The following is a 25,000-nucleotide window of genomic DNA, read 5'->3' as shown; positions in this document are numbered from 1 at the left end:
GCTAAACTTCTGATGTACATCATTACCCTTTCTGATCTCAATGGTACTATCTAACTTATTTTTAAGCAGACAACATTAATTGCTGCCAGACAGTCACACATGGTCTAACCCCCACTGACTGTAGTAAGTACATACCCATCACAAATGTAAGTGACATTGCATAAATTCTGGAAAAACGTCCACAAAGATCTTAAAAATATAGTTAAAAATATAAACTGCTTGATCACATTTCTGTAAAGAACTTAGACTGCACTCTGCATTATAATTGACAATGTTTGTCAATTGACAATAACTCTGCTGGTGAAGCACTATTCTCTTGCACCATAGCCAAATTATGGAACTCCCTCCCACCCACAATTACCTCCGTACCATCATGCACCCACTTCAAAACTTTACTAAAAGTGCACCTAAAAACATGCTGGCTATGCCCTTGCCTCCCACTCTAATATCACCCACCCCATCCAATCACTACCTTTCTTTCCACTCCACTAACTACCTTGATTATAGCAAGCTCAGATGCGCATAAGCCTGGTACTTATACAGCAGGAACTTCTTATTTTAACATTTGTTAATGGCTGTTATGTACTTCACAGATAAAGATTCTAGTTGTCTACTGATGTACTATGTTCATCTGTAAATATGTTGTAAGTAATTGCTATGTAAATTGTTAATCGCTATGTAATCTAATGTAACTACTGTCTGTTTATTTTAACTGTGGAGCTTTTCTCCCCGGGCCTCCGCTGAAAATGGATCTACGTCCAGTCGGACACTTCCGGTCAACAAATATAAATAAATAAATAAATAAATAAATACATTTTTTTTAGTACAAATATGAAGAAATAACTACCCGCTACAGCCATTTTCATTGATTTATATAATAATTTTGAAGCAGTCAGCCACTCTCTGCTTTTAGTCTGAACATTTTTTATTTTCCATATATAATAATAATTATTACAAACTTCTATTTAGTCATATATTAAAACATTCTATATACACTATGTACAATTGGCTTGAACAATTAACAATGTAAAAATTAAAATAAATAAATAATGCACGATATAATATTCAGTCAATAACCGAATAAGTTACACATAAAGGATTAATCTGAGACCTGTTTTAATGTCTCAATAAGAGCAATAACTTTCCTCCAAGGATTACTAGCCCATTTTTTAGGAGTGATTCTCAGTTCTTTAACTTTAATTTCTTGTAGTACTGTCACTTCCAAAAATTTCAGAAAGTCTTCCAAAGTTGGTTTTTGAGTTGACTTCCATTTTCTAGTTATGCATTTTCTCACTACTGCTAGTATGGACCATAATAGAAATAAGTCTTTTTTACTCATTTCTGTATTATCATTGACATTTAAGAAAATTAGGGATTTGGTTAAAACAATAGCTTGAAGAAAATTTGTAATTTCTTCCCATACGTTTTTAACATTAATGCAATCGTAAAAAACATGAATCCAGTCTGCCTTACACATTAGTAAGCATCTCCAACAAGATGTACTTTCAAAAGTTATACATTTAGTTAATGTGTCTGGTGTAATAAAATCTCATTGTATAAATTTCCAAGTAAATATTTTCCATACTTGTAAATTAAATGTTGAATTAATAGAATACAAGAGATTAGCTTTACTTTCATTTGAAAGATTTGTTTGATGTCCCTTAGTTATGTAGTTCCAATATTTTAAATTAGAATGAGATTTATATATCATCAATGTTTTGTATATTTTTTGAAGTTAGATTTGTCCAGTTAAAGTTGTTATAAATGACATCAAACATAAGGGATATAAATTTAGGTCTAGTCTTGTTTGAAGAATTAATAATTATTCTATTTAAATCTTGAACATAAGATAAGATGCTTTGAAGTATCAATCAATCTGCATTTGATATAGTAAATGTATATTGGATTTGTTGAATATCTAGGACTTTTTGATTCTTTATACAATGATGCCAACAGATAAAGTTTTTCATCTCCCAATTTGTTAAAGTATTTTTATGAATTTTATTGAATAAGTTTTTTGTAGAACTAAAGGGTATTAATAAATCTAACCAAATCTTAATGTCTCTGTTAGAATATATAAATCTTCTGAATGAATTATATATATTTATATAGTTTAGATTTGTTGGTTTTGAAATAATATATTGAATGTTTATCAATATACCATGCCGCAATATATTATTTTGTATGTTAGCATATGATTTTTAGTTATCTTGTTTTCATTTAGAAAAATAATAGAATGTAAAGTTTTCTGAATTGAAGAATGATTATTATCAAACCAATTAATGATAATTCTAAAGATAGATGCTTTCATATATGTCTCTATGTCTGGAAAATTAATCCCACCCATTTTCCAAGGTCTAATGTGATGTGAGAAAGCTATCCTATTTCTTTTTGGATACCAAAGGAAATTTAGCAGGATTTTATGTATTTCTTTTAATAGTTTTCTGTTAGGCATTATAGGAACAGATTGCACAATATAATTTATTTTTAGAAGGAGAATCATTTTTATAATTTGGAGCCTGTCTTCAAATTTCAAATATATTTTATTTCACTTTGTTGTTAGAATTTTTATACTATTTATTATATTTTTGTAGTTTAAGTCTAATGTTGATTCCAGATTGTCACTTACAGTTATTCCTAAATAATCTATTGTGGTAACCTGTTTACCTATTATATGATTAGTAGTTATTAGGCAATCTCCTTTTTTTGTTTAAAAATATGTAATTAGACTTTGTTTTGTTAAAACAGAGTCCATAGATATGATAGAATCTATCTACTAAATTATCTAATTCTTTTAAGGATCTCTCAGACATGGATAGTGTTAGCAGAATGTCATCAGCCAATAACATAATTTTAGAGTTATGTTCTCCATATATGTCAATACCAATTACTTTGGGGTTGCTACGTATTAAGGATGCAAATAATTCTATTGCAAGTGCAAACAGGATAGGAGACATCGGACAGCCCTGTTTTGTGCCTCTAGATATTTTAATTGCTTCTAAAATGAACAGGCCTAATTTTACATACGCAATGTTATCTTTATGAATGTTTTTTATTAGCGAAATAAAATTGACTGGAAATTAAGTAATTCTAAAGCTTTAAAAAGAAAATTCCACCTGTGGGAGTCAAAGGCTTTTTCTATGTCTAATGCAGCTATTATAGCTTCTCGATGATCTCAGTTTAAAAAATCTATAAGTGTTAATATTCTATGAATATTATCCTGGGTGTGTCTATTGTATATAAATCCAGTTTGGTCTTCAGCTATGATTTGTGTCAAGGGTTTTTTGATTCTACTAACTAAAATTGACATAAAAGTTTTATAATCATTGTTGAGTATTAAAACTGGCCTATAAGAACTACATAGTAAAGGATCTTTTTTCTTTTAAGATAGGTGAAATTAAGGAGTACTTCCATGAGGGAGGAATTATAGTCTTTGAATGTATTTCATTTAATATTTTATGAAATAAAGATATTACTGAGGTTGGAAATATCTTATACAATTCATTAATTATGCCATCAATCCCCGGTGCTTTATTATTTTTGCTTTCCTTAATTTTTTTCAGAAACTTCTTTTATGGATATTTGTTTTTGAAGATCTCATTTTAATTTTTCTGGAATTATTTTTATTTTTGTTGAATTTAATTATATATTTGATAAATTAGAATGGTATGAGTCATCCTTATAATGTTTAATGAAATTAAATTTAAAAGCATCCGATATATCACATGTCTGAAATGTTTTTGTTCTTCCTTCATGAATGACATTTGAAATATTATTTTCAATAGATTGTCTTTTAATTCTAAGTGCTAAGTTATACATATGTTTGGGAGATATAGCATATGATTTGAGTTTTAGTTTTTCTAAAGCTAAATTAGTTTTATGAGTTAGGATTTCACAATTTTTTTTGTTTAATTGTTCAACTGGATTATTATTTTTTTTGTGGATTTGTAGAATCATTAGTATTATGTTCTGTGATTTGCTTTTGTATGCTGTGTAATTCTGAATCCCACTCCTTAATTTTATTTTTATACCAAGAAATAATTTTCCAATTCAAATAAGCTTTCAAAGTGCCCCATAAGTTTATTATATTAGTTTCATTAGTGTAGTTTATATCTAACAAGAATTGTATTTTGGAATCTAACCAATATTTGAATTGTTTTAATTTTGTGATATAAGCAGGAATTCCTGTTACAAAGACTACTATTAAATTCAATATGAATTTTAAGGATTAATTTATTATGATTGGATAAAGGACAAGGGATTAAAGAAAAAAAATGTTATTTCTGTGCTTAACCTTGGGATATGAAAATTTTGTCTGTTCTGGTTTGAGTACCAAACCTATGATCTTGATGTGAAAATGATAGTGAATTATTTTCTTTATAAACAAATGTGTCAATTAGATTTAGACTTTCACAACACTTTTAAGAGCTTTACCTATGTTATTAATTCAAATACATCTTTTGTCGGAAGTCTCAGTACTGTTCAAGATACAATTGAAGTCTCCTCCTAATATTACATTTCCTTTATATGGTTTAGTAATTAGGTCTATATGTTTCCTTACTGTCCCTACCCCTTTACCTGGGAACCAATATGAATTAGCTAAAGTCCAAATCCTATTATTGTATTTTATTATTACAATAGACAATAGTCCTTTTTTATCTTCATACTTAAAAAGAATTCGAGGCATGCTGGCATTTTATTCCATAGGATTAATGTTCCCTTAGTATTTTTCTTATAAGAGAAGTGAGCTAATATTTTTTATTCATTAGGATTCCAACAAAATGTATCTTCTGTTTTAAAGTGGGTTTCTTGTAGAAATACCACTTGTGCTTTGTTTAATTTCCAATATCTTAATAAATTTGCTCTTTTCCTTGGGTTATTTAATCCATTGGTGTTTAGAGATAGAAAAGTTATATCCATTCTTATGTATTAATAGTATATAATATTTGTGATGATAAGTAATTTCGTAATGTTGTAAAGTATGAATTAAATGTAACATTTCTCTTAATTTTGATTATTTTGAATAGATTACTTTTTAAAAGAAAACATGACATTTTTTTTGTTCAAGCCAATAAAGATTAGAAAAGAAAAGATGAAAATTCTTTGAATACAAAGATGCATTACAAAAATGAAATGTTGTAGTAAACCTTCTAAAAACCATGAAATGATATACACTTCCAATCCAATAGAAAAAAGAAAAATCTTAACAGATTGACCTTCCTATGAACTACCAAGAAAAGTGAAAAATATCCTATCAAGCTCCTATAAGTATTCTCCTTTTTTTTTTAGCTGTACAGATTTCAAGTTGGTAAATAATATTCTACTATTGACACAACATTAGAATGTTTGGATGAGTGTAATAAAGTATGAACATTTTATTCTCTGAAGATATGACACGACTATTACAAGCTTTCTCAATTTTAATATATTAATAAAACTGGTAAGAATAAATCAATCATGGATACATATAGTTATTCATTCATTACTATTTAAGAGATACATTTTGGATCTTTTAAAAATTGTATACAATATATCACTGAGTTAATACAGTGTGAGTAATAGTTACTTGACATTTTATTCTTCTGTGATTCTAGTGACCTTTATTTACCTTAAAACCTTAGATTTATTAATACAATTTTTGATAACGAGAAGAAATCACCACTCTTAATAAGTCTAATATTCCATAATCATGACTGACTCTCATATATCCCTTTAAAAATCATCAAAATAGTCAATATCCTATGTATTTTAATTTAGATTTTTTAACATATTCTTATTTCCAATGACAACTGTGACTATAATAGAGGAAAAATCCTAATAGTGTTACTGATAGAGGTTATTCTTCTATGTATCCTGGTCCAAGAAGTAATAGGAGTGATGAGGTCAGTCAGACTTCAAAAAGTTAGTTGGCTTCTGTTAATAGCTCTGTCTATTATAATTTGCAGAGAATTTTCAGTAGTGGTTTGATGTATCAGCTATTGATAATTCAAAACAAAAATCAATTGACTATTACTTCCTTTTTCATGAAAAACAATCTTGAAACACATAACAATAACATAATAATCATTTCTGAAATAAAGATGAAATATTATCTCTTCTTGGCTACTGTAATAATCATACATATCACTAAATAAGTTGTCTGTATATAATCTCAAGTAGTTTAGAAATAAACATGTAAGAGCTAACTTTTTTTTATACATCAGTAATAAATCTGTATACATCCCAGTGAGGCTTATCCTGTGTTACTGTTAATACATTAGGAATTTGATACTAATGTTATATAACAACATAAATACCTTAATAAATAGCATTAACATATAAATAAAATAGTCATAAAGTTAGAAATTTCATTAAAGATTATTTAAAGCATTTTATAGTTATGTAAGTTAAAACTATGTCAAACAGAGTCTTCTAATTTAGTTAGCTCAACTGAACAGTTATGATTCTGATGAGTTTAGCTTCTTTAACAAAGCTGATGTTTCATCTTAGCATACATAGATAATATGTTTCACTAGTATTCCATTAATAAACAGCAATAGCATATTCAGATCTGGGGTTCCCATTGAATGAAATCTTTTTTTCCTTAATAGATGAGACAGGAGCCATAACATATGTAGTTCTACATACCATCATGTACCTTTGTCTACACATATTTTCACATAAGTGTGTTAAAATTATTTTTGTAGAATCTTTTTTAGTCTAGGAAAAATAGATTACCCAATAAACACACACTGAGTAGCAGTTAATCTCGGCAAATACACTATCTAGATTCATGAAATGTAGTTTCCCATTAAAGTAGTGCAATATAACCAAATTTGTATGTACCATGGATAAATGCACAAATCCAATCAATCTCTGTTATGAGCTCAAATATAATTTTATGAATCAAAATACTACTGCATGGGGCTCATCACTGAGTACATGTCATACCAGACTCATGTCCCCAAATAAGCACCTTTCTCTAACTATTTTGTTTACTTATCCAGTAAGAAAGTGTGCAAAACAATATCTTACTGTGAGAATTAACTTTGTATATAAATTGATATCCTGAAAGAAAATCACAAATGTTACAAGAGAACTATATAATGTGTCCCGTTAATGTTCTCAGTATAATAGCCATAAAAGTTCATTAACCTTTTATCTCTCTTCTGGGAAGTACACGAATATAAAGTGTAATAAATATAAACATTGTTATACAAGTTACATCTTTAAACAACTAGATTAAACTTTCATGAAATACTAACAGCAAAGATATTTATTGAAATAGATTTTCTTATCATTCCAGAATGTAGCAAAGCAATTACCATAGCTCATATCCCAAAGACTTCCTTTAACTGGATAAATTCAAGTAAGTATTTTAAGTATAATGAATGTCAAATAGGGTGATTTAGCTGTAATTTGAGTTGTTTGTTTTCCATTACATTAAGATTGCAAGGGACAGTAATGTGAAATGCTTAAATGATATTATGCCATTTAACCTAAGAAGAGGACAGATAAAAATTGAAATAATACTCCTAAATGATCATTAAAGGGGCATAATATAAATAACGGATGCATTTTTCTTCCTGTTTTACGTCAATTCCCCACCTACATGACATGCTCGTTGATTGTCAACCTTATGAAAAGGGACCACCCTCTCTCGGTCATACTATCAATATATCTAGGAAGTATTCCATAACAAACATTTAAAGGAAGGACAAATGACAAATGGGAAACAAGCCACACCACAAGATCTCCCATTAAACAAAAAAACAAGAAAAAAAAAAAAGTTGAATATCCAAAGTGTCACTTGCTAGCAACAACCAATATACTTTTCACAATATATACAACACTGACAGGCCTCCAGCTCTATGCATCCCAATGTATATAAAAAAATACAATTCACTTGACATTGTCCTACCAAGACCACGAAACTAGCCGCTAGTTTTATGCTATAACAAATCGAATACCAAAGGGGATGTACCATCATGAGGAACCCAAAATGCAAATGGCATTACCCTTTGTGTGTCAGATATAATATGAGATAGAAGAATTTATTAGTAAATACAATCATTTTAAGGCTATCCTTAAGAACTTTGGTCTCGTATTTCATTAATCCCTGCCCTCCGCAGATCTGGTTGTGAACATACGTAAGCACCCTTTTTTTTTTTTTAAACCAGTGTGAGAGACATGTCTATATTGATGATTGGAGCATACATTAGAACAAAAAACAGAGGGAAAGGTGAAGGGAAAAAAAAAGAAAATGGTTATATACGCACGAGGGAGACTTTATGTAAACGTTGTCAAACAAAGGTTCTTGAGCTTAATCAAAAAGGCCTAGTACATTTTATAAGAATTTGAAGCTGAAAATAGACTAGTATATTTATGTTCATAGGTTCATAGGTTCATCATCACATCATCTATTCATCCGAGAGGGCATTTACAAGCCTAGCCTAAGTTTTTGTGGCTTGCCAACCCCCTTTAGTATGGGGAACTATACCCATTATTTTGCTGTGCCTCTGTTGAGCAGTGACACTGAGGTAATCCCTGGGGTATCTCTCCCATCCATTGGTCAAGATTTCTCTTGAACAAGGCCAGCAGTGCTCTGCCTCACATATACCGGATTTTATTCCACAGCATAGGGATGAATCTATCCGATTTTTTGAGGTGAAGCATATTCATCAAATCTGGGTTTGACATGGCCTTGTATGTTAGGCAAAGGTCACCTCTGAGCAAGCGGTGGCGACTGAATAGAGCTGGAGTTCTTTCAGTCGGGCAGCATAGGACAGATGTTTGAGACCCTTTATCCTTTTGGTGAGGAACTTTGTGGCCTCTCCAGCTGCTGCAAGTGTCGGGTCAGATACATTCGAATGGGGCATTGTACTCAATCATTGGTCTGATGAGTGATGAGTATAGGAGACTATGACCTCCTGATCTAGATGAGAATCCCTTCATGATAAGGTGGGCAATGTAGAAGGTCTTCCTAACTACTTTAGCTACATGGGTGTCGAATGACAGACTACTATCAACCTGGGTCCCCAGGTCCCTGATAACTTCTTCTGTACTCAGTGGATTGCCACCTATTTGGTAGCTAGGGGTAACCTTGTTTTTCCGAAGGGTATGACTGCATTTTTTGGCATTTAACTTTAGGCCATGGCTCTGGCACCAGTTATCCGTTTCTGTGAGACCCTTCTGAAGGATATCTGTGTCAGATGTGTTTTTTACTATGGCGCCCAGTTTGCAGTCATCTGCAAACTTTGTGTCATGGTGTTTTAGTAAACTAAAGCTGAGAAATCCATCGTGCGCATATCAACCCTTATATAATTGCCTTTCAGTTAACAAGCAGAAAACTCAACTATAACTCTTTTAATATGCTTTGTACCTCATAAGGAAAAAGTAGAAAGTTAGATATTTCATTCGTATATTACATAAAGAACTGCTTTGTGATATCAGAACTTTTTGTTTTCATGTAACTATAACTTTAGTGCTGAACTACACTTTTAGGTTTCATTTGATTAAATGTCAAGTTTTTAGGAATTATGTTAAATAAGCTCATAAATATATATTAATAAAGGGGAAAAGATTATCAGTATGTTCTAAACAATAAAACAAAAAGTATACATACTTTTTCTTTTATTTTTCATCTGAATACTGGTTTCCTATATCTTAGCTGAATCTTTGAGAGATTTAATTGATCCAGTAGATTTTAGTTCTGTTTTTTGTTTCTTTTTCTTCACATTAATCCAAGTGTTTTTCTCTGAGGATCTTTTTAGGTTAGCTGAGGCAGACCAGTCCGTATCATCAGGGATGGAGATGAGATTATTGCTTTTGATGAATGAAGATGTTTCTTCGATATTATTGAAAGTTCTCCAGTCATTTGAGTGAAAAATTCTGATTTTTAGATGGATAGACTAGTTGTGCTTTAATTTTGTTTTGTTTAAGAAGTTTCACTAATGGCCAAGATTTTTTCCCTGGATCAAGGACTTTAGCTGAATAGTCATTATCAAATCTAATCTGACTTTGTTTATAAGTTAGGGGACTTTTCCTCCATAGATATGACAAAAATGTGCGACAATTGATCTTGGAGGTGTTTTAGATGAAGAAGATTGCAATTTACCAGTGGCTCTGTGAGCTCTCTCTATTCATTATGAAAGTTCCTCCTTTAAGCCAAGTATTTCTGGAAGCCAAGAGCTTAAAAATGTTATAATGTCCTCACCCTCTGTTTTCTCAGGAAGACCAAAGATTCTTATATTTGTTCTTCTCTCTCTGTTTTCCAAATCATCTATTTTATTTATTAGCCAATTATTTTGATGTAATAAATATTCTGAATGGTTTCCTCTTCTTTAAGTCTCCCATCTATGTCAGTTAGAGAAGTTTCTATATCAGTTATTTTATTTTATTGCTGTTGTAATATTTTATTAAGGACATCAGTTTGTTTTTGACAGTTTACCTTCAGATTTTTCATGTTATCAGTGAATCTATCCATTTTCAAGGACAGTTCTTGCAGTGTAGAAGGCATCATTTGTATCTCCTTCTTCAGAGTTGTTTCTGTATGAGAGTTCTTTGAGCTAGCCATTTCCACACAGTAGTGAAGATCTCCAAGTTTATTTGACAGGAAAAACTCACCAGAAATTTTTGAAATTTGTTAAGGTTGTAGTTTAGAAGTTTATTGATAAAGTTTTCCTGTGTTTAGTTGAATAAATTATTGTTTTTCCTTATTTCTAGTACTACTTTTAAGGAGCTTTAAAAAATGCTGCTACCAGATTGCCATCTAGGCTCCACCCCCCCACTCTCTGCTTTTAGCTAAGCTACAGAGATGTGGCTTTTGAGATGGTCTAATCAAGTTTTTCCACAACTATTTCAAAGATTACGCTTTCAAGATAAAGTTCAGTGATACCTATTCTGAAGGAGCAGTTCAAGGTTTACTGCAAACTGACTAGTCATTTAATGCAAAAAGCAAGACAAGCAATTATAGCAAATATAATTACTACTAGTCTGGAATATTGCTTTCTACTCCTAGCATTTCAGCATGTGGCATCTGTTTCAGACTACTCTAAATAAGATATGTCATTTTCCCCTGTCTTGTTCTAGAGAACATCATCAAATAACTTGATAAGGAGCAAAGTGGCTAGTGATAGCAATTACATCAACATTTCTTTATTAAATTCATACCTGTTTAACAAAGGTGTAGCTATCTAGTTTTGCACCTGTGGAAATCATCCCATCTGACACCCCTCGATATTAAGTTGAATAAAAAAAGAACTTGAACAAAAAAGAAAAAAAAATAAACTGTTCTCAGAATTAAGTGATTCAATTCTGAATGGAAATGCAATAACTGCCAGCATGGCCCTAAGACAATTTGGGATCTGCTTACCCCTCCCCCCAACAAACACTTTGCACCCAGCACAACTGCTCCCTTTGCCCCTAGGCTAGTTATGCCTCTACCATTTAAACCACTTTACCTCATATACTGCTCTCTACTTCCACAAAAACTATTATTATCACTTTGATACTACCATGACAGAACTATAGCTCAAGCAGTTCATACTCTGAAATGTTTTTCATTTGCTCTCACTTTAGAGGAGAGGACATTTGGTAACATTTCACCAGCAAGCTGGAATAGCCCTCTTGATAACAGGTTTATAAATCCATATGTTGATGCTAGGCAATGAGTCACTAGGACCATTAAGATCCTAGTCAGGTAAGCCATTGAATTACTGTGTAAATTAATAGTGTACACCCCTTTGTCTAGAAAGACTATGCAAGATAACTCAGTAGAGAATATATAATAGGCACAATTATTTGAATTATCTTTGAAAATGGCCAGTGTACTGTTTTGTCTGGCATGTAGGGGAATGCGTTCCACAGGTACAAATCCCATCAATGAATCTTATTTATTTGTTGACATAGGTTGAGATACTTGGCATGGGTGTTTGAGGAGGTGTTGTCTCTGAGGAGGTCCAGAAGGTCAAGTAGGACAGGATCTTTCATGGTTAGAAAGGCAAGGCAAAAGTCATTGTGAAGGAGTACATGACGAGGGCTACAGTCAGTCTGGAGAAAATGGGTCCTGAGACCAGCAAGTTCATTTTAGTTAAAATCCATTATATTCAGTGCTGGACATTATGAGAGATGAGCACAGGGGAGTTAAAACTTCTTTTGCACTAGTGAGGATGTCTTTAGAAACTGGTTGGGCCAGATAGAAGGATTTCTGAACTATTGTGGAAACATGATAGTCACATGAGAGTGAGTTATCAATATAAATGTTTAAGTCTCAGATGACAGTACAGTTTTGGAGGGATGTGTCATTTATAGAAGGAAAGTAATATTTATCAAAGACAACCAAACTATATTTCTTAGCACTTAGCTAAAGACCATTGTAAGCCAAGCCCTTGCTAAAGTAACTGTGTGCTGGAAAGTTAGCTGACAATTATACCCAGTGTGCCAGTGTGCATTCATCAGCAAACTTAGATGACCCTAAACTTGCAACAATAGATTGGATATCAGAGAAACATATGCTGCAAAGTTACACCAATACTGAGCTTTACAGGACATCTTCACATGTTCCAAAGAAGCTCCTACAACTTACACTACATGGTTTCTGTCAGTCAACCAATTAACCATCCAATGGACAATGTTTGTATTTATATTAATTTTAGTAAGATTATCAATAATGCTTGAATAGAGGATTGTATGGAACACTTTGGCATCATCATCAAGATATACAAGGTGAATGGAATGACTATAGCCCACATCTCCGACATTCTTTTTGAAGATATTTCCAAGGTTAAGGAGACAAAGGCACATTTGTCAAGGGCCAGAGGATACCTATGTCTGCTTTAATGATTTTAGATATGATATGCTTAACAGCTTTGCATATAAAACTGATGAGATGAATGAATTTATAACCACTAGGTTCAGTGGAAGGACCACCTTTTATAATGGGATCACAATGGCAGTTTTCCAAATATCAGATACCGAACTAGAGAAGAGGTTAGGATTTAAAAAGCTAAGGAGAGGTTCAGCCAGGCTATATTTAGCCAGTAAATAGGAAAGTGGTACATTATTAGGGTCCATGGAAGTGATGTGTTTAATTTTGGGTAGGGACAATAGAATTTAGTTGATGCTAATATTATGGAGGAGGTTTGATGAGATGGGGTAGTAACAGAATGGTTGGTTAGGATAAAGTTGGAGTTAAATTTATTAGCTTGGATAATGGTTACTTCTGTGGGGTCTGAGTGTGACGTTTTATTGTAGACAAGCTCACGGCATAGTTGGGTGTTAATTGTTAGCTTTCTGATGTGGTTTGAAAAATGTTTTATAATAATTATATTTGGTAGAAGGGGCTACCCTGAGCTCAGATTTTACTTTACCCTTTTCTAACTGTACATTTAAAATTATTGTGAGTCTGCCTGTTGCAGTGTTTTTTCAAGGTGGGAAAATTGAACTTCTTGTATGATTTTTTTTTTCTTTCTTTTGTTAAAAAAATTATTGATACAACTATTCTACCCTAAGAGTTTGTTCTTAGAATTTCCCTCTATATTAGGAGCAGACAGGGACACACTTCTGAAAGTAACTATTTCGGTGTGAGTATAACTTAGAAGTATAAAAAACAGCTTTAGTGATGGGCTCAGTATGTGGAAGGCTACTTTTGGCAATTTACTTAGATAATTCATGAGTTATAATAGGTTTGCTTCTGACAAATCCCTAAAGAATGTGGTGACTGCTGTGAGGGTTACCATCTGTTTTAAAAGGGAGGATAATAGATCTGTGGCCAGAAACACAGTGTGAGAGCACAAGAATGAACCATGTTTATAAGGACAATAGTGAGGACACTGGGGCTTATTATTGGAAGCTTTTCAATTTATTCAAGAAAGCTTGTTCTGACAATATCACTGAAGCATTGGGAATATTTGTTACTGATGATATCGTTTTTTTTCCAGTTGATGGCTGAGTAGTTAAAATCATATTGGAGAACACCATTGGGATGAAAACTGAATCTATCTAGGCAGTTACAGTGGGCAATGGAAGGGCTTTGTGGGCTTTACAAGTTTAAGTATGCAGTCCTGGTGACTCCTGCAGCAGGTATATGAACTGGATGCAGAAGTGGATGCTGTGCATGTGTATGTGTGGATGTATGTATTGTACTATGACCTAAATTGCCTAGAAAGATTGTAAAGAAGTTTCCTAACCATCTGAGTGTAACTTAGGGAAGTGATCATGTGCAGTATGATTGTGCTTACTGAATGAGGAGTGTAGTGAGAAATTAATATTTAATTTGAATAAGTACTTGCATCTCTCACAGGTTGTGCCATTACTGGATAGCAATAGTTATTTACTGGAAACAGTTACTACATTGTCTTAAAGTGCCATGTGCAAACAGGATGGCCACAGAAGGGAAAGGAGCAGTGTGTAATCTCATACTGATCAGTATGGTGAAAACAACAAGTTACTTATTCAGATTGGAATGAACTGATGTATAAGCAATATACACTCTAGCAGACAACCAGATTAAAATTCTCTGAGGCATCTGTAATAGTTGTGAGAGAGGTATTACTCTGCTGAATGATGAGAAGCATACTAAATCCTAATACTCAAAGTAACATCTAAGGTATTACTTTACTAAATAACAAGAAGCATGTTAAATTCGAATACTCAAAGTAACGTCTAATGTATTACTCTACTAAGTAAAGGGAATCATGCTAAATTCTTACACATATGAAGATAGGTTACTGATTTTTTTTCTAATGTCAGAAGAGAAGAAAAATACTATTTCTAAACTTGTGTGTACTACTGAGGTGAAATTCTAGTGTGTTGCTTTTGGTTTGTGTCCTCCATTGAACTTTCTCTAGCTGTATTCTGGTCTTAGAAATAAGGTGTTTTAGGCAAGCAATAATTGTCAACAGGATGTATGTTATTGTGGAAATAACACATACCCAAGGGTGTTCTGAGGCCCAACACTGCAGGTGGAGGGCCTCCGTGGTATTGGGCCTCTACACCCCTTGAAGTCATTATTTATACAATAACAGACACCCTGGAGGGCATTATTGTGCTTAGAGAATGGGCTATATGTTAAATAGTTTTGCATTTTAATTACTATATGTATTTTTTAATGTTTTTGATATAAAATAATTTCTCTACCTAATGCTTCAAATTTGCTGTAGTATATGTAACTGTAGTTGGAAGAAGTATTTTACATCCAAAATATCAGTTTAATAAGTATTTAATGTCCACACACAATCCCTCACAAACACACGTCGACACACGCACATAGAAGCAGGATACATTTAAAACAAGTGATTAGACACCGTTAATAATGCCAGCCATTAAAAGTCTCATAATTGCATACCTCTTAACCATTCAGATTTTCAGAGAACGTCCATAATTTTACTTATTTTTTTTCATTCTGTCCCTCATAAAATGTTTTGCTGTGAAATCATTGTGGGCTGAAGTCACTAAGTAAAGACTTAAATTTGAGCTACAGACTTCACCCCCTTTAGTAAATACATGCTAAAACAAATCCTGTTATTCCAGCAAATTTATAATTTTATAAGAGCAATATTTAAAATGTCTCCCTATTTTGTGCCTCTATCCCACCATTATTTGAGACTTTGTCCAGCTTTATTGAACTAAGAGGATGAGAGGTATCCAATTACAGCCTCTATCCCACCATTATTTGAGACTTTGTCCAGCTTTATTGAACTAAGAGGATGAGAGGTATCCAATTACAGCCTCTGTCCCACCATTATTTGATACTTTGTCCAGCTTTATTGAACTAACAGGATGACAGGTATCCAGTTACAGCCACTACTCAGTCTCAATATCTCTCTTTCTCTGTCTCACTCTCTCACTTCCACTTTTACGCACACAAGCATGCATACATTTACACATGCAAACAGAATCATGAATACACATTCACTTTTCGATTTTTTATATTATCTACTCATTTTAATTTTATGCTCTCTAAACAGCAAAAGCGCTGCTAAGCAAGTTTAAAATAATGGCATCTGTTAGCTTTCTTACAGACCAAACTCCATGGCAACTTAACATGCCGCCATGAAGAGGTGAACTTGATTTCACCAGGCACTACCTATACATTAACACCCCGTTGGAGAATGCTTGTTCTCTAATCAGGGTGTAATGTACAATTTCCCCATTCTGTAATGTGATTTAGTGTACTGCTGCGCTTAGTGAAACACCATTGCAAACTGCACTGTACAAACTCAGATGTCTTGACTTACATCTATACTCATATTTCCTCCTTCTTCCAAACCTTGTATAGTCAGTGTCACTAGTGGAACTTGCACATGCCACATCTGCCGGTAGCTGTGCAGCAAGCCGCAGTATGCACTTGGATTACTGTCTAGTCCTCTAACCACATTGGGGATGCTGTATGCTGCTCAGAAACTCACAATTACAATCTTAGTCAATAAGTGCCCATTGTTTGCACATTGTGGTGCCTTCCATGACCTATCCATAAATCTAATCTTCTTTCCTTTTTACTTCTTTTAAAAGTTTAGATAGTGCTTTCCTCCTTAAAGATCAAGTTCAAAGTGATGAAGAATAGTAACAGAAACACTGTTTTCCAAAACTTTGTGCTTGGGATCATTCGTTCACTGTATAATGAAACCCTTATTATAAGCTTTTAATTATCCCATGACTACAGGAAACTGAAGAGTGAATGTCCACTACTGCATCCTCTCCATGGGGACATTTGCATCCCTATGATGATGCCTTTTGGTGGTCTCTCAGAAACAGATAAGCGATTTGTCAATAGTCAGAAGCCATACTGTCTTCTCCCCCACCCCCACCAAACTGTGTGAAATGGAAGAGGACTACAATCTCTTAAACAATTTTTAAAGCAGTTAGTTTTTTGCCCATCTGTTAATTTAATTAACAGCGAGGCAGATAACTAATTGCTTACAATTGTGTAGCAAATTTTCAGTCCAGTAATTAAGTTGTGATTCTTTCAAAGGTTTTTACATACTGGTTAAAGCTTTTGCTACCATCATAGTACCTTTTCAGGCAGAGTTTAGCTAATGGACATTCCAGTGTAATAAAAATATCAAACCTAACACTGAATCATATTAATGTTGTACTGCTTAATGGCAGAAGTCTCAACAACAAATTGTTTAACGCTGATGTTCTCCTGTATTTGGAACTTATTCATATTTGTATCTATAATGGGACAAGTAACAGACATAACTTAGATCAGTACATGAATTTCTTATATATGGACTTTTGTATAACAAAGAAGTTTATTTAACAGTTGAACATGATGCATAATTTGTCAGTGTATGGAGGACACAGTTTGGTGAGAGATGCATGCTGTTTAAATATGGTTCAGGGATGGGCACCAGAACTTAGGTCAGTGCATGATTTTCTCATAAAAAGGCTTTCATATAAAAAAGTACTGCATGTGGAAGCTGAATTTATTAGTATATGGGGCAAAGTTTGGAGAGGTATATGCATTGTTTAAAAGTGGTATAGGGGGAGGGTGAGCAATATGAGACTGTGAGTACAACCTGTATTCTTGCCTCAATTTCTTCTATGCCATATATCCACATACTATTTGTGTTGAGTGACTGCAAGTATGCAGGACTCAGAATAATGAGGATGGCATGGACATAGATGGACCAATCTATAATGCACATGCTACACTGCACAAGATGTGAAGCATGTGTAGATAATTATATATATGCTTCAGTAAGCTGAGAAAATATCACTGCTATGACACTCAAGTAGATGAAGAACAAATTATACTGCTGTAACAATGGTAGCCATTTCAACCATATGTGCATAATATACTATACTCCGCAACCTTCCTACTAAGACATCACATAAACTGTATTAAGCCCATCACCCATAGACAAATCCAAAACACAGCTAATTTCAACCCCCATTCCTTTACCTCCTCTCTCCAAAATATTAACTGGTCACCAATAAAATTCCTCAACCTTAAAGAGGCTGTCCACTTCTTTAACAGCACCTTCCTCAACATCCTGAACACCCACACCCCCCTAAGATATTCCAAAGTCAGAACAAAAAGCTCCCCCTGGCTACAGAAAACCACCAGGGACCTAATGAAGACCAGGGATAAAGCTTGGGAACACTGGCTTTTAACAAAAAAACTCTGACAGACAATTTTTCCAAGAACTACGTAATAAGGTCAAAAAACAAATAAAAATAGACAAGGCACACTGCTATCAAACTTCACTAAACTCTTCTAACCACAACTCAAAGCTATTCTCATCTACAATTAACTCTATCCTCACTCCAGGCAAAGTAAACACCCCCACCATCTATCCCTCCCAACTCCACCAACATAGCTGAATCCTTCAACAAACATTTCACAGAAACCATACTATCTCTTACCAAACAACGCTTCCCTACCTCAACTGCCCCCTCACCATACACCAATCCACCCTGCCCTGCTTTCTCCTTCTCAACACTTCCCACCTGCTACATAAAAAAACTCAAACCCACCAAACTTGCTGCTGACAACCTCCCTGCCAAATATCTAAAAATAGCTGCTAATGCCCTAGCACATCCTATATCCATATTAATTAACCACTCCATATCAGAATCCGAGGTACCATGACTATGGAAAATATCCCACATAATACCCCTTCATAAAGGTGATCCCTCTACCAACCTCTCCAATTATCGCCTCATCACCAGCCTCTCCCCTCTCCAAGATACTAGAAAAATTTATTAATTCCCAAGTTTCTAACTACCTCTTAACCAATAATATCCTCTCTAATACCAAACACAGTTTCAGGCCACATCACAGCACAACCACTGCTCTGCTCTCCTTCTCTAACATTATCCTTCAGCACAAAACTAATGGACTATTCTCCTCTGCCATATTTCTTGATCTAGCTAAGGCCTTTGACATTGTATCTCACAAACTTCTACTCTCTGCTCTGTCCAACCTCTCTTTCTCCAAACCAGCCACAAAATGGTTCCACAGCTACCTCCATGGCCGCCAGCAATGAGTTGTCTGAAAAAACACCCTCTCCCCTCATCTTCTAGTAACCCTTGGTGTTCCTCAACGTTCCATCCTCGGCCCCCTACTATTCTCCCTTTTCACCAACAACCTGCACACTGCCTCCAAACAAGCCTCATTCATACAATATGCTGATGATTTCACCCTCCTTTGCTTTGCCTCCACCTTACCTGAACTCCAATGGATCACACAAGAATCTTTCTCATCTGTAGAAAGCTGGCTATCCAACTCCCAGCTCATACTTAACCCCAGTAAGACCAAGCTACTTATCTTTCAACCATCCAAATCTAGCCCAACCCCCCTCACTTCAATATACTTGCCAAAGACAATACCTCCATCTCTCCATCAGCTCACACCAAACTACTCAGAGTGGAGATTGACAATAATCTCAAATTCGACACCCACATATCCCTTACTATAAAAAAGTTTACAAAATACTTGGTGCCTTATATAGAAACGACCAATACTTTACCAAAACTGCTAGAATCTCTTTTGTAAACTCCCAACTAATCTCTCCACCTTACTCTATGCATCTCCCATACTTACTAATCTTAGACAATCAGACTTAAACAAACTAGAGGCATGCTACAACAAAATCTGCTAAATACGCCACTGGTGCTCCCTACCGCAGCCACCCACTGTGTCTCCATTAGAGAACTAGACTGGCTCCAGCTCCCACAACTCCTTCACCTGAATTAACTCTCCTTTGCCCACAAACTTGTAAACTACCCTCTCAAAATCCCATCACTGCAGTCCCTTCTCCAACCCTACCACTCTTCCAGACCCCTACACCCCAGCAACAGAAATCTCCTCCAGATAACCAAAGTCAAAAACACTGCAGGAGAATCTCTATTTTCCTGTGCCATATCCAAACTTTGGAATAACCTGCCCCCTACCATTACTACCCTAATTTCCACCAGTCATTTCAAGACTGCACTGAAACTGCACATAAAAACTCAATGGCTCTGTCCTTGTCCAATCCCTACTAAATACCCCCCCACCCACTTCTGCTCACTCTGCTCACATCTCCCACTCTGGCGGATCTAATCTTTGTTACCATAAAGGCAATTTAATGAAGATACACTAATTTCCTTGTGTAGCATACTTGAAAACCTATTAATACCATATAATATGTACATTAAGCTGTTTATATTGTTTAAACTGTACATTAAGCTGTTTATATTATTTAAACTGTATGTCTCTGTTACTGTTCATACTATATTGTTTATATTTTTATGACTATAATCTGTACCTAAGTGCTCTCTAAAATATGTCACCAACTTTGTTAAAGTATTGTCATTTTACAATATGTGGAGCTTTTCTCCCCGGGCCTCTGCTGAAAAAGGACCTGTGTCCAATCGGAATTTCCTGGTAAACAAATGTAAATAAAATAAAATTAATACTGCTTCTGCTGTTTTGACCTGTTATGTTTCATTATGTCTCAACATGAGATTGAAATTGGTCCAATGGGATCAGTGCTCTACAGCAGCCAATACATAGGTTCATAGGTTCATATGTAGGTACCAGGCTATCGGCCCTGGGGCCTATACAAGCCTAGCCAAAAAGGTTCCTCTGGCTTTTGCCATCCAAGAAAATTATTTTCCTGTGCCCCTGTCAAGCAGTGCCGCAGAAGTGATCCCTGACATGAATTTTCCATTTCTCATCCAGTCATCAAGATTTTTCTTAAAGAGGGCCAATGAGGAGCTTTGCTAGACATGAATGGGTAGTTTGTTCCAAAGTATGGGAAGTCTCTTGGACAGGAATATATCCCTCCAGCATGTTCTGTTTCTTGTGGTGACAAGGTTTAGGGCCCTGAAGCATGTGGTTCAGAGAGACTGGGATTTCTTTAGGTGTAGCATGTCAAACAGCTCTGGGTTTGACATAGCTTTGTATGTTCGGCAGAGATTGCCTCTGAGTACGTGATATGCGATGGAGTAGAGCTGGAACTTTTTGAGATGGTCTGCGTATGGCATCTGTTTGAGGCTGGTAATCCTCTTAGTGAGGTATTTCTGTGGCCTTTCCAATTGTTGTAGGTATCTTGTGAGATACATGCCATTGTACTCTATACTGGGTCTGATGAGGGATGAGTAGAGAGGAACAATGACCTCCGTTTTGCTAGAGGAGAACCCTTTTTTGATGAGGTGTGCCATGTAGAAGGATTTCATGACTACTGTGGTGATGTGGTTATCAAAGGAGCGACTACTGTACACCTATGTTCTGAGGTCTCTTATCACACTTTTGGTGTTTAGTGAGCTACTGCCTATGTGGTAGTTCATGGGTACTGAGTTTTTCCCAAAGGGGATGACAATGGACTTCTTGGCATTGAGCTTGAGGCCATGACTTTGACACCAAGCATCTGTCTCTGTGAGGCCCTTTTGTAGAATGTCTACATCATTAGGTGATTCTGTTATGGCTCCCAGTTTGCAGTCATCTGCGAACTTTGTAAGCCAAAGACCTTCTGTGTTGGCCTGCACTTCAGAGAAGCAGATGCCGAACAGGAGAGGACCCAGGACCAAACTCTGTGGTACTCCACTCGTCACTGATCTGAAGTCGGACTTGGAGTCAGCTACTTTTACTGTGTGGGTTCTGTCAGTGAGCCAGTTGGCCACCCATCTTGTGACATAGGGATTTATGCTCAGTTTAGTGAGTTTATCTATAATTCCAGAGTGGGGAATGGTATCGAAAGCCTTGGTGAGGTCAAGATAGGCTGTGTTCACTACCTTGACCTTATCTATGGCTCTGGTGACTGCTTCAAAGAAGTCATTCAGGTTTAGTAGACATGATCTCCCTTTTACAAACCCAAACTGAGTGGGGTCCAGGGTTTGGAGGTTACCTATGTCTTTGTTTATAAGCTCCAAGATGATACATTCCATGGCCTTGCAGACCAGGCTCATCAGGCTAATGGGGCAGTAGTTTCTGGGATCTGTGGTGGCACCCCCTTTGTGGAGTGGGATAACCGTCACTGTGCGCCATTCATTAGGCACATAGCCTGAGGTGAGGCTATGACTGAACATGGTACTTAGGTGGGGTGCCAGTTTGTTCTATAGTTCATGCAGTATGCAGCCTGGAATGTTGTCTGGTCCCATGGATGCTGTGTTCTTAGCTTTGGAGAGTGTGGTCTTTACTTGTTCATCCGCGATTACAGGGGCTTTGCATGCTTCCGGTATGAAGATGGGCCCTTTAGAGGGTGAGAGGGGGATAAAGTTAGCACTGAACCTCTCTGCTAGGATGTTGGCAATATCGGTTGGTTCTGTATATTTAGTGCCATTGTGCTGTAGCTCAGAGCAGATCTGAGTGTTGCCATTGATATTCTTGACATAGCTGTAGAATGCTTTGTGGTTGTCTTTGGAATCAGTGGCGATTTTATTTTCATAACTTGCTTTGGAGGATTTTATGAGGGATCTCAGCTTCTTGCTGAGAATGACCAGGGAGTTCCTCCAATCTTGGGATTTTACTCTTTTTTGCAACAGCTTCTTCCTTCTGTTGTAGAGCTTGCTTATGGCAGGGGACCACCAGACTGGCGTCCTTTTTTTGGAGGATAGCATCTTGGTTCTGTTGGGGATGGCACGATCCATGCACTCGTGTATGTGCTTATACAGTGCATTTATGTAATACTAACCAGTTGTACCTCTATTTCCCATCTGCATGAGTGTTGTAAAGTTTGCCACTTCTGTCTTAAGAAACATGAAGTTGGCTCTGGAGTAGTTTTTATCGGTGGTTTCCTTAATGGGGAGTGGGATATGGATGTCTAGGGTGATTAGCTTGTGGTCGGATCTGACCAGCGAGGAGTTGACCTCTCACGTGGAATATTGTTACCCATATTGGTAATGACCAGGTCCAGGATATTGCTGCACCTGGTGGGGGTGTGGACAAGATAATCCAAGGCACTGGAATTTAGGAATTCTAGAAAACATTGGGTGAATGAGTTGGTACATTAGTAGTTTTCCCAGTTGATGGTGGGGTAGTTGAAATCATCCATAATTAAGGTTTTGGGTTGTAGCTTAATATTTTCCAGTATTTTAAGAAATGAAGAGTGGGAATCCTGGGGCATGGTGGGGGGAGCTCTAACAAGCTACAATCTGGATTGCAGTCTTGCCCAGTGTTAGTTGCACTTGGATAATTTCGGATGCGTTATGTTGAGCAACTAGCCTGGAGGTGTGGATATCCTCAATGAATATGGACATGCCTCCGCCTTTAGTATTTTGGTCCATGTTAGGTGGCCGAAAGGTGTGGTATGAATTATAGCCTGGTAATGCAGGGGTGCTCTCTGGATCCTTGAACCAGGTCTCTGTAACTGCACAGATGTTGATGTTCTCCATTTTAATATTGTATAAATAAACATTCATCTAGCTATCCATCTATCTATCTATCTATCTATCTATCTATCTATCTATCTATCTATCTATCTATCTATTTGTCTGTCTGTCTGGCAGTTAGTGCAGAAAACTAAAGCTCTGAGTTGTTAATGAGCATCTTCCTTCATCAGGGTTCAGGGTCCTATTCTGTCCACCTCCACTTGCGTACTGCGTAACTCTGTGCAAATCAAATGCTCCTGGGTTGTCCCTGAAAAGGGACAGTTATGTGCAGTGGGCTTAACATTTAGCAAATAAGTTAAAAAAAAAAAAAAAAATATATATATATATATATATATATATATATATATATATATATATATATATATATCTATATATTTTCCCCTGACAATCTACCTCATGAATAGTTATAAATGGCAGCTGAGGCTATTGCATATCCAGTTTCAGTTCTGATAAGCCAATCCATATCTGAAAATAAAGTCCCTTTGCTGTAGAAAAATCATTCATTATTCTAGTACACAATGGTAGAGTCAATACAGATCTTTTAAAGTTTAGACCAATTGCCATTTTATCTTCCCTATCAAAAATATTAGAAAAATGTATTAATAAGCAACTTATCATCTATCTAACAGACAAACAGCTACTGTCTTCAACCCAATGTGGCTTCCATCCTTCATCTCAGCACAACTACTGCTTTGCTGAATTTTGTTAATACTGACAACACCCACAGAAAAACTGGAAGTCTAGTCTCACCATGTTCCTAGACTTATCAAAAGAAACTGTCTCCCACCAGAAACTCTTATCCTTAGGGCTCACCAACTTTTCACCACAGTGGTTCCATACTTACTTCTCAAACAGAGTGCAAGTATTGAAATGGAAAAATGGCTTCTTCAGTTTCTTGCCAGTAAGTATTTTTGTCCCCCAGGATGTGTACTAGGCCCCATTCCTTTTAACACATTCATCAATGATTTCTATACTGCTACAAAAATGGGTACTTTTCCGTTTTTGGGGCAACAGCTGTAATCACCATTTGGAATATTAGGCCGCAGTCGCAAAGATCACATTGCTGCCACTGATGTATACCAGAAGTTATACTTTCCTTGTACACTGTTACCAAATGTTTATTTATTTTTTAATGAAAATATGCATGCGTTCCAGCTTTTAAGCTGCCTTAATATCATTTAAAACAGAACGGTTGTCAATATCTATGTATTGTGACAATAAGATAGAGCACCGGTGTTAGGATTTCTTGTACATCGACCCAGCATAATTCTTAACTTGCTTACCCAAAAGTCTGGACAAAGCCAAATTATTGAGGAAATTGTTCGACTAGCTTTCCCATTGAATTACAGTATTATTTAAAAAGGCATCTGGGGAGGATGCGAAGTACAGTTAATTTTTTTGGCAAAGTTTGCATATTTCACTTTTTCCAAACTATTAGTCTTGTCAAAGCGACATGCAGTCATCACTATTAACGGAACCAAAATAACAAACTTTGTACGTAATAGGCTCATATCTGTCAGCTTCTTTGCTCGTGAAACAAGTACAAAGCCAAATGTAACCAGATGAGAAAGGCTGCAATCAGGTACAGTTGGCTACTGTGTAGTGGAATCCTCCCGAGATGCCATTTTAAAATAATATTCTAATTCAATGTGAAAGTTAGTAAAACAGCAAGTTTTACATCATTTTAGATTTTTAGGAG

The sequence above is a fragment of the Protopterus annectens genome, chromosome 5.part0 (genome assembly GCF_019279795.1).
Source record: "Protopterus annectens isolate FY-2018-M chromosome 5.part0, PAN1.0, whole genome shotgun sequence".
Lineage (NCBI taxonomy): Eukaryota > Metazoa > Chordata > Ceratodontiformes > Protopteridae > Protopterus > Protopterus annectens.
This window is presented reverse-complemented; position numbering follows the sequence as displayed.